The sequence below is a fragment of the Sphaerodactylus townsendi genome, linkage group LG02, assembly GCF_021028975.2.
Source record: "Sphaerodactylus townsendi isolate TG3544 linkage group LG02, MPM_Stown_v2.3, whole genome shotgun sequence".
Taxonomy (NCBI): Eukaryota; Metazoa; Chordata; class Lepidosauria; order Squamata; family Sphaerodactylidae; genus Sphaerodactylus; species Sphaerodactylus townsendi.
Window position 1 is genome coordinate 43,780,494 of NC_059426.1, and position 11,921 is coordinate 43,792,414.

The 11,921-nt window shown below is 41.2% G+C and overlaps 2 pseudogenes; both read left to right on the top strand.

Annotated features, from left to right (window-relative positions):
* Positions 1–2,753, top strand: part of LOC125426229 — a 53,477-nt pseudogene extending 50,724 nt beyond the window's left edge.
* A 6,730-nt stretch (positions 2,754–9,483) lies between these two features.
* LOC125427586 lies at positions 9,484–9,603 on the top strand (annotated as a pseudogene).
* The last annotated feature ends 2,318 nt before the right edge of the window (positions 9,604–11,921 follow it).

The window sequence follows — 11,921 nt, forward strand, 5'->3', positions numbered from 1 at the left end:
GCCATTATTTCCTCTCCAAAAATGCAGATGGCAATACATGTATTGCAGACAATAGCTTCAGTCCTAAGCCTTCTTTCCACTTACACAGCATCCTTTCCCACTGAGGAGACAGCCCTCCGCTGTGGAGTGTGTTACTCAGGCATTCCACGTTTCCACTTTTCAATGAGCCCTAAAAGACCTAGTATGAAAGGAACACGCTCCATACAGGAGGATCAACACAGCACTGGATGGAGAAAGGTGCAAGTTTAAGATGCAAGCCATCAAGAGGTTTGTGTTACCTTTTGTCGGGTTTGCTGTTGCTAAAAAAACTCAGCTTTATTTCTTTATACATCAATTGATGCTATGTGGATACAAAGAATGACTGCTAGCTTATGCTAGAGAGAGATGGGAACAAGCTCATTTTCACTGTTATTGTGGACAAGAGAAACAATTAGTCAGTTTATTAGACACAGCTGGCCCATACGCTCTGCTTTTATTGTTTTAAAACTAGTTGGTTTTTTTCTTTGTTTAGGTAGGGGTTTTTTTTCTTTAAATTTAAAAAAAACCTTAGGTCTTTACTCTGCCTCACTGGCTAACATACTTTTTTTCCCCCTTGACTAATCTGATCTAATATATCTAAAATCCCACTTGACCCCTTCTAGTCTAATAGAGAATGACACAATGCTTGCTTTTTCTTTTGTCGCCTTCTGCTATTGGCAAACAGAGCATTGACCATCGAGTGAGGGAATTTTTTTTAAAAGCAATTATAATGAACAATACTTAAAACTCTGAACAGATGCAAGCATTCAAAGTCTAGCGCTACTTTTGCCATCTATATGATCTCTCTTATATTGCTGTTTGATGTTCTGCTAGCAGCATTAGTGGAATTTGTTTGGTATGAACTGGAAATCTAAATAGCTGTATGAACACAATGACAGATGGCAAAATCCCAGATGGAACGTATGGCCAGCAAACTGGCTGCTATTTGTTTTCACTCCAGGGTAGACAGCAGACATACTGTGTCTGTAAAACAGCTGTGACAAATATTTAATTCCAGAACTTTCTAAGACAGAGGAATATTTCCAACAAATGGGAGATCTGGTGGAAGCTTGAGAGTTTACCTGGATAACATTTCTGTTCTTGATAAACACATGCATGCGTGCACAGCCCCATATGAGAGAGAGGCAGATTCCACACAGGCCAAAAAACAGCAGTGTGAAACTGGTGTGAAACCGGTATAAAATGGTTCAAAACGGTGTAAAAGGGTTTACACTGTTTTCACACCGTTTTCACACCACTGTTTTTGGCCCGTGCGGAATCCGCCAGAGATCAGCTTGTGAAGACTTGCCAATAAGTAACAAAATGTTTACTCTTAGTATGAAACTATCACATTTTGTGAGTGATGTCATGCCTTTTATTTTTATTGGACAAAGATTATTTCAAAGTGAATGAGCTGGTTTATGTAATCTGAATGCTGAGGTATCTTGTCTCAAAGTAGTAGTAGTTTATTATTACAGTGAAAGACCATTAAAATAGTAAACATAAAATAAAATCCGGAAAAAACACATCACAAAGAAAGTTTGAATAATATAAAATGCGTGTATACAAAATTGATACTATAAATACTATAAATGGAAAGATTAGAATAAAATTATTTAGGATCATTACCTCAACATTTCTCAGCCTGCTTGCTATGGGTTTTAACAACATGCACACAAATCCTAGCTATGTTCAGTGAGGTTGAGGCATATTCATCAGCCAAAAGTTTCTCTAATCACACCTTATCTGGGCAACCTATATATTTGGATCTTGTCTCCATGTGAAAAGGGCAGCACAAAGTATGTGATCCTTGTGAGCATGAGCAGAGTCTTTCTGCACAGGGGATTTTGATAAATTTACATTCTAGTACAGCAGAGGGCAAGGCATCCCATCTAAATTGAGGCTTGTCACGGGCAAGGGACTGTTGGACGGCTGAATACACATGTCTCAGCTTCAACTGACCTTTATTAGGCATATCGATAAAACAAAATACAGGACAGAGTGGGTGTTAAAACAGGACATAAAACTGGACAAAGCACGTAAGGTTGGTACAGAAGAGGTGGTCAAGCTTCCATTATGTCTTTGATTTGAACACTTCTAATAAAAATTCAGCGGATTTTCCAGTTATCCCGCCATTGTTATTATTCAGCAGGTGAATAATCTTTGTATGCTCCAATCAACTTTTTTTATTCCCTAGAGCTGGTACAAGTAGGGAGAGCCTTGGTAACGCATATCTCGGGCAAGAAAACATAATATGCTCGAGGGTCTCAACAGTATCCTGACAATCTGCACATGTTCTATCCTGAGGTGAAATATTCAACTGTCGGCCCTTAAGAATGGCAGAGGGACCACACATGTTTCAGTTTGTTACATGTCTGGGGAGCCGGAGGAGTGCTGAGTTGCTATCCTATCCATTTGCTCCACCAACATCTCTTTCCACAGTGCACAGAAGCAGCCCAGAAGTACATGATAACCCTGAGTGATCAAAAGGCTGTGTCAAGAATGCAAATATGTCTGGGGAGATGCAGCAGGAGTCCGTGGAGTGTACTACACAGTCCTTGGAAAAATATAACATTGGGAAGAACATTGCTGCCCACATAAATAAAGAGTTTGGCAAGAAATATAATCCTACTTGACACTGTATTTTGGGAAGAAATTATGTGACTCACAAGACCAAACACTTCATCTACTTCTACCTGGGCCTAGTTACCATTCTCATCTTCAAATCTGGTTAAAACATGGGATCAGTTCTTCAAATCATGCATTTAATGTACACTACTTCCAAATACACTGAAGTCTTTAGTCTTTCCCAAGGAACATACCTTGATCCTCAAGCCTTTTGTTGTTTTAATGGACAGGTACTCTTCTGTACCAGACTGTGTTTTTGCTGTGTCCATATTTTTTCTTAAGTCATAATGGAGTGGATTCAAGGATTCCCTTGTGATTAGTGAAGAGTTTGGCTCTGTCAAAGGAAGGCTCCTTCACTTATCAGAACAAAGCTGTTACATCCATTCCATTGTGCTGGATCATGTGATCTGTTACCCAGTGCAAGAAGTCTTCCTTCAGGAGAAAAAGCCTTGTTCCAATGGAAGAGATTACACTGGCATGGGATCCAGGAAAATGGATCCCCCCCGCCCAAATAGCTGCAGCAGCCATAGCAAAATTGCTTTTTGTTTGCTACTGCTTTTGTAGCATTGGGAAGGGGTACAATGAGAAAGGAAAGATAGGAAAGACCTCTGTCAGCATCTTGATTTTGTGGAGCACAGGATGCATCCTCTTGACTGTTAGAAGAAGACAGCTGAAACACATCACGTTAATATATTAAACCAAGGGGAGGGAAGATGACATGATATAGCCCAATCTCATCAGATCTCAAAAGCTAAGCAGTTTTAGCACTCAGAAGGGTGAACATCAAAGAAGACTCTGCAGGGGAAAGCAATGGCAAACCACCTCTGCTTCTCACTTGCCTTGAAAGCCCCTTGCTGGAGTCACCATAAATCAGCTGCGATTTGATGGCACTTTAAACACTGATATTAATCCAACCCCCTCCCCCAAATAAAAACACAGAAAAGTGTAACTTGGCTTAGGATTTATTTGCTTAGAACATTTTAGGACATTTTATGCCACCTCTATGGAGTCCTGCTGGGAAATTGTACTGGTTAAATATATTATTTGGGAACATATATTTATATAATGCATATGCTGCTTTTTCAGCATATTGCATGGTAAAATCAATACAATATTATCATGAAAATAATATAAAATGATAGATAATAAAACAAACCACAAGCATAAAAACAGTATAAAAATTCAGCACCCTAAAATGTTTGTAAAACAACCCTCAGGCTAGAAGCGGGCCATAAAATAGCTTAAAAAGATGTGACTACAGAGGAAATCAAGTCCCTTGTTCAACTCAGGCCCCTTCTGCATGGGCCAAGAAACATAGATGTAGGGCACTAAAAAAACGTTTTTTGGGTGGGGGGGACTTCGCACAGATCCCATCCAAAAACAAAGTCTGCCCTGTGTTATTTCCCCCAAACTGGGTTTTTTGAAAATCGCTGAACCAGCAAGTCTTTTAAAAAATCCCAGCAAGTCTTTTAAGCAAGTCTTTTAAAAAAATCCCAGACTGCAGCTGCTCATGAGCAAAACGGCCAGGCAGTTTATTCACCTCCATTTTCCTTTTTATATTTTTTTGTGGCTTGCACCTGCATAACTACTCAGATGCAGATGGTCATATCATGGGACATTGGCATGGCTGCGGGGGTTCATTTGTGCATGCCTTTATAGCTATGCATTGGTGGGAAGTAATGTTTAAAAATAGATGCGTCTCCGTGAAAAAGCAACCCAAATTGTTTCCATGGCCTCCAATCGCTGCTTGCACAGATGCATGTGAATGCAAAAACAGGAAAATGGGTTCCTTTATCCCGACTGCAACCCATTATATATTTTCTGTGCAGAACGGGTCTCAGAGCCAGAGTGGTGTAGTGGTTAGGAGTGGTGGACTTTAATCTGGAGAATCAGGTTTGATTCCCCACTCTTCCACATGAGCGGTAAACTCTTATCTGGTGAACCAGATTTGTTTTTCCACTTCTATACATAACCCTGCTGGGTGACCTTGGACTAGTCATGGTTCTTCAGAACTCTCTCAGCCCCATTTTCCTCACAAGGCGTCTGTTGTGGGAAAAAGGAGGGAAAGCAGTTTGTAAACTGCCTTGAGTCTCCTTACAGGAGAGAAAGGCAGGGTATGAACACTTCTTTTCTTCTTGTCTATTCATTCCCACTCTGGGACTAAGTAGGCACAAGGCAGCTATTGAGGTTTAAAGATTTCTATAACTTTTTAAAGCTTGTCAGGCACTCCTTGCCTCTATCTGCATGGGTGTGAGATTTCTTCTGAAAACATTATGTAGTATTGGTGGAGAGAGAGTATCCCTACTTTTTAGTTTCTTTACATGCTGCCCCTACTTTCTTCTTTTGTCACCCATGAGTGCAGTATATCTTATTTATGCTTCAATAACAAGTTTATCTTTTTCTTTGAGAAAAGTTTCTATGGGTTTCTTTTCTGAAAATGGCCCCAAAAGTACTCTTTAAGAAGGGTAAAGATAGAAAAACTAAGATGACTCAAACCAATGAGCACCCCTGTCTCTTTTGTCTTGGCAAGGCTCATAACTTGGTCATGTGTTCTGTCTGCCATCCCACCAAAGGTTCTCAATGATCTGGTTTCATGCCTTAAAGATGCTTTATGGGGAAAGCCTCCAGCTGCTCCAGACACTCTGGCCCCAAAGCCCTCCCCCCACTGTTCCAGACCTTTCAAATATGGTGATATACAGATCCTTAGTTCCATTTGTTTTGAGGCCAGATCAGATACTGTCAGAGCAGAAAGAATAGACCCCATCATAATCCAAGTCAGAATGTGATGATGAACATTGCAGACCAGACTGAAAATAGCATGTGGTCATTCCAGAACTGTGTTGTACTCATACACAATGAGAGTGGGAGCCAGTTGTCAAAGTCTGGATGATTTACAGGGCTTCAAGGGAGGACTAAATTTTGTGCTTGACTTTCCATCAAAATTCTTTATTGGGTCAGTTATCACTTTTGGCTGTAAGATCAGCAAAGATGTTTCTTTACATGCTGCCCCTACTTTCTTAGTTTCATATAAGTAAGGTAGTCTTACACTAGAGTCTTGCTATTCATCCTAAAGTGGTATCCCAGTTTTGCCTATTACAGGATATTGTCTTCTTGGTATTTTTTCTTCCCCCACCCAATGATTCAGAACCCACACACTGAAGTTTGGGTGTCTGTAAGGCTTTACTGGGGTTTTCTTTGTACAAGTGTTCATGCATTTTCCTGCTATATGAACCCTACCTAGATCAGGAATGGCAGATTCTTCACAAACTTTCTCCAGATGAACTGTCACTGTCATTAAATACTGGCCATTTACATACATGTTGTCTCCTTCATTTTGAGTGAATGTTCCCTTTGGGTTTATTCTTGGTTATGCACATGTTTTCCCCTCTTGGCATCTGCTTTGCTGTCAGACTAGATAATCAATTTGGGTTCTGAAAGCTCTTAAAGTATGACTTTTTCTCTTCCTTCACAGGGAAAGTGATCACCATGTGTTTAGCTTTCCTTGCGTTTTCTTGCTCCTCCCAACCTTCTCGTGCCCAGACCATATCAGTTCCTTCCACTCTTCAGGCCACCGTTTCAGAAGGATCAGAAGGGCTTCTTTTAAAAATATTTTATGCCAAAGGTCTATCGCTGAAGTGGTGAACGAACCCAAGTGAAATTGACAAGCTGGTCAGGCAAAGTAATGCTAGACTAAAGATAGCAACAACAACAACAACAAAGGCATCAGACAACCTCCCCAAGTGGAGGTTACATGGAAACAGACAAAAAGAGATGGGCAGGTTGGTGATGTTGTGGATCGGCTTGGCTAGGAATATTTCACAGGAGGGTAAACTGTGTAAACATTAAACAAGGGGAAACCTTCATGTGAAGCAAAGGTAGAGAATCAACTATGGGGTAAGAAGTGCATGCATAAATGGCCAATGTTACACTCTGGCAAATGCCACCTGTCTTTTGCAGCTTATTGCCTATTCCACAGGAAGCCCAGCTTTATCTGCAGTACTTCTTCATAGAGTCCCACTTAATGAAAGCTATGAGGTCCTTTGCTTTGACTTTTTGTATGTCACTATTTTGTGGACATACATTTTAGACATAATTCTGAATTTGGGATGGCAGCTCTTCATAGTTTATTCACTTGACAGAATGACCTCCAGCACCCTTAGCAAGTGAGTTTCCTGTTCTCCAAATGTGAATGTGTTTGTTTATTTATTTGTATCCCACCTTTTTGCCTTCACATACATGATAAAATCACATTTTAGAAACCATTAAAATACCCCCTCCCCCAGCACATGTTGTTGTTCCTTAAGATAATAAATAAATGAATAAATAAATAAAATAAGAGTCTTCTGTGCAGTCACACATTCCCTCCTTCCTGAGATTGCCATTCTCTCCCCTCCCCCATCATGTGGGCTAACATGAGATGCACATTTTGGGATCATTTACTTGGTCACCCTCCAAAGTAATAAATTCCATCATTTGTCAGCATCGATGTTCTATCTGTGTTGGACTACAAGGAGAGTTCTTATACAAAAGAATAAATTTGCATAAATCTGACATTTTTAAAAAAAATCTCAGTATTCAGAAACCAGTGGGTGATCATTTTAATCTTGCAGGTCATTATGTTGTTGCTCTAAAAGTTACACTTTTCTTACAAAAGGACTTGAAAGTGAGAACTTGAAACACAATTGCTGGAAGAATTGATGCTGGAATAAATTTAGTGTCTTTAAGGTGCCACTGGACTCCTTCTGACCCAGTTAGTTTGACTGAGTCCTGCTGACTTCAGAAGACCTTAAGTGTGACTAACTTTATCTGGATTTGTTTTTCATGTTTTGTTTAAATATGATCTGAATATAGATGAGTCCAGTGGTGGGATTCAAATAATTTAACAACCAGTTCTGGTGGTGGGATTCAAATAATTTAACAACTGGTTGTTTACAAGCACCATTTTAACAACCAGTTCTGCCGAAGTGGTGCGAACTGGCTGAATCCCACTGGACGAGTCCCTGATTTGAAGGGGGAAAACACAACCTGGAAATATTCTGATTCTAAATTTGTTTATTTATTTATTTTGTAATACTGGGGGGGGATCTTGTGGGGAGCATCACATTGAGCCTGTTTTCTGTGGACCCCAGTGAGACCCATGTGCTGTCAAGGCTGTTGTGTTGCTTGCTCCTGCAGTCCCAAGTGGAGGCACCTGTTTGGACACCCTGGGTTGGATCCAGATTCCAGTCTAATGTTTCAATGGACAACAAGAATGATGTTCACGGAGCTTGATTCTGCTGCGTCCCCCCCTCTTGTGCCAGTCCAAATTACTTCCTGAAATTGTGTTTTGGGTGGGGGTAATTTTTCCTGTGGGGGCATTTTGTGCTGCTGAGGAAGGGGAAAATCAGAAAAATAATCACAGTTTGTGGGCAGAGTTTCTTGTGGCCGTAGAAACATCTAGTCTGGCTTGAAGCCCCAGTATCTCACTGGGCAGACTTTCATCTCCAGTTTGCAATATGTACAGCTTCGGGGGAATAGAACAGAGCCAGAACTATCTCTCCCACCACTTCTGTTCCATCTCCTCAACCACATTAAATCCAGCCACTTCCCCTTGCCTCTCTCCTCTCCTTCCCGTCTTGCTTCTCATCTTGTGCTTCTTCCATCACCTCTGTACCACTCTCCCCAGTGGTTATGTCTCCCTGACTGTGCCTTTACTGCTTGTGTCAGCCAAGTTCCATTCCACCTAAGGATGTGTGTCTCATATATTTCACCTCAGCCACAAACCAATAAGGCATCACTTTTTTTTTCAAACATAGCATCCCATCTGCAATACGGAAATAATAATATTCACCAGTCTTACAGGGTATTGTAATGATAACCAAGATTAGATATGTAAAGTACCAAATCCTTGAAACAAGCTATAGAAATGCTAAATATCATTTACCAGCAAATTTCAAAAAAGTACATTCAGCAAGGTTATCACGTAGCAGTCAATGTCAGTGTATGCCAAACCAGCAAGAAATGCCCCTAATTGTAAAAACAAAAACAAACCCCTGAATTGCTTTTCAGACATTCTGACATATGATTATGTTTAGCAGACAAATATGGCCTCTTCTTATACTGCCAAGCCCCTTCTTTGTTGACCTTGTTATTATCCTTCACTGGATGGGCCTTGCAGGCTGCATAGAAACCTACAGAGCTTCCGGGGGGCGGGGGGGGGGGGGGGGGGGGGGGGAGGTGTCAGGTTTTCCAATCCCTGCTGGAAGCTCTGATATGTAGCATGCAAAACTCAGGCAAGTTTTCAGGCTGCATGGAAGCCTGCAGAGCTGTCGGGAGGGGGGGGGCGGCTTGGGAGTCCCAATCCCTGCAGGCAGCTGCATGTTTTGTGTTGGTTTAAAAATCCCCCCCCCCCCAAAAAAAAAAAAATTGTTCAGAAACCACAAAAACCTGACATGGCTCATTTAAAAAACCCAAAGCAAAAAAAATAATACAGGAAAAAATCTGCATGCCCCAAGTCCTAACCATCACAGAAGCAGTTAGAAACAGACCTGGGGCCATGGCTGGCTTGTGGGTTTTATAGGTTAAACAGCATGGGCTGTTATGTGACAATTTCATGCATTTTGGTTCCCATACTGTCAAATAAATATGTCACATTTTTATTCCAGTCTTTTTCCAAGGCATTCAAGGAGCTGATGCACAATTTTGCCAGTCTCCACTTTATTCTTTGAAGTTATGTGGAATGAGAGTGACCAACCTACAGTGCACTTGATGGCTGAACGGGGGTTAGAATCTGTGGCACAATTATACCAGGTTACAATCAGTATCTTACAAAAAGGGTCTATTTTACCCTGGTTTCTCGCCTACGGCCATACCACCCTGAACACGTCCGATCTCGTCTGATCTCGGAAGCTAAGCAGGGTCGGGCCTGGTTAGTACTTGGATGGGAGACCGCCTGGGAATACCAAATATCTATCTATCCTGGTTTCTCCCTTCGCATGGCTGCCCATTTCTGTGAAGGGATTGAGTGGAGACCAGGAGGAAATACTCCAGTTTGTTTGCACAAGTGTAAACTGCAAGTGTATCTGCACATGCGCAAACATCCCTGATGTCTTACATTCTGATTGAATAGAATAGAATAGAATCTTTATTGGCCAAGTGTGATTGGACACACAAGGAATTTGTCTCCGGTGCATATGCTCTCAGTGTACATAAAAGAAAAATACATTTGTCAAGAATGATTGTCATATAGGTCTAGTAAGCAATCAGGAAACAATCAATAGTAATGAAAGCATAAAATGTAAAATCTTAAAATAAGATAAAATGTCAGCACAGGCTATAGTCATACAGTCATAAGTGGGAGGAGATGGGTAATAGGAATGATGAAAAAAGTAGTGCAGTAATTATATAATAAATATATAATAAATAGTTTGACATTATCGAGGGAATTATTTGTTTAACAGAGTGATGGCATTCGGGAAAAAACTGTTCTTATGTCTAGTTGTCTTGGTGTGCAGTGCTCTGTAGCGACGTTTAGAGGGTAAGAGTTGAAACAGTTTATGTCCAGGATGCGAGGGGTCAGTAAATATTTTCACAGCCCTTTTTTTGACCAGTGCAGTATACAGGTCCTCAATGGAAGGCAGGTTAGCAGCAATTGTTTTTTCTGCAGTTCTGATTATTCTCTGAAGTCTGTGTCGATCTTGTTGGGTTGCAGAACCAAACCACACAGTTATAGAGGTGCAGATGACAGACTCAATGATTCCTCTGTAGAACTGTATCAGCAGCTCCTTGGGCAGTTTGAGCTTCCTGAGTTGGCGCAGAAAGAACATTCTTTGTTGTGCTTTTTTTGATGACATTTTTTGATATTAGGTGACCATTTTAGGTCATGAGATATGATGGAGCCTAGAAATTTAAAGGTCTCTACTGTTGATACTGTGTTGTCTAGTATTGTGAGAGGAGGTAGGATGGGAGGGTTTCTCCTGAAATCTACCACCATTTCTACGGTTTTAAGTGTGTTCAGTTCTAGATTGTTCCAGTGGCACCACAAGGCTAGTTGTTCAACCTCCCGTCTGTATGCGGTTTCATCGTTGTCTCGAATGAGACCAATCACTGTTGTATCATCTGCTGTTGTATCATTCTGATTGGCTGTTGTTTTTGGGTGGCAGCTTGAATGAACATCTCTGCCCTGCCTTTTGAATTGCTGGGCCACAAAAAAGGCTGCGCTTCTGATTGGTTGACCCACAGCAAGTGGGGGAAAACAAAGTCCCTCCTTTATTCCAGTTCTGGATAGGGCATGGCACAGGCCTCAACATGGAAAGCAGTAACAAAAAACAACGGGGAACAACATCACATCACATTCCCACTCATGTTCTCATAATTTTGTGGAAAAAGAGAGACATCCCCCTCCATGCTATGCCCACTAACATTCAGCTCAAAGTGCACATCTCCCTAGCTATGTGCTATGAACAACCAGTACATGTATAGAAAAGAAAACAGGAACATTTTGGGACTCCACTCCTGATTAACCCAGGCGAAATGGCACCAGGTCGATACCATGAGCAGAAAACATGCTTGGGGGAATGTTTCAGGAAGGGTGGGGTTCAACGGTTGGTGGAGTTTAAAACTGACATGACGTCATGTGGGGAGATCAGGGGGTCAGGCAGCGGGGTGGGAAAATAAACTGATTCTACTCCTGTGGTGTTTGAATGGTAGCAGGTTCAATGCGGGATTTTTAAAAAGAATTGCCAAATTGGTGATTTTTTAAAATCCTGGGATGAAGGAAATATCACAGGACAAACCCACTTTAGGATCAGGAACCATGCAAACTTTTTGACCAAACTGGGATACTTCCCTTGCTCAACCCAGGATATTTGGACCATGCAGAAACGACTAAAGATGACACAAATATATTGGCATATATGTTCAAAAGACAATGTGAGCTCCTCTGTTCTGTTCTGTGCGAAATTACCCAGAAGTCTATCAAATTTCCATGCAAAAAATGCATGGGTAAAAACACTGCAGATCCAACCAAACTGGCAGTCATTAATGTTGTTAAGAATAGGTAAGATTATTTTTTAAATGTCACAACTGCATTATATGATTTGCGGCCAGATGTGCAGATACTTCCCTAGGTGAATAACTACAGGACATGTTCTGGATTGAATTGGGCCACAGCCCTCTATTGAATGCTGAAGCTGAGCAAACAAGAGGAGCACATCTTAACAGCTGGACAGCATCACAACTGACCTGGCACCAACCCCAATCCCTATTGGGGTGAACAGATAGGTCCCAGGCTGTCG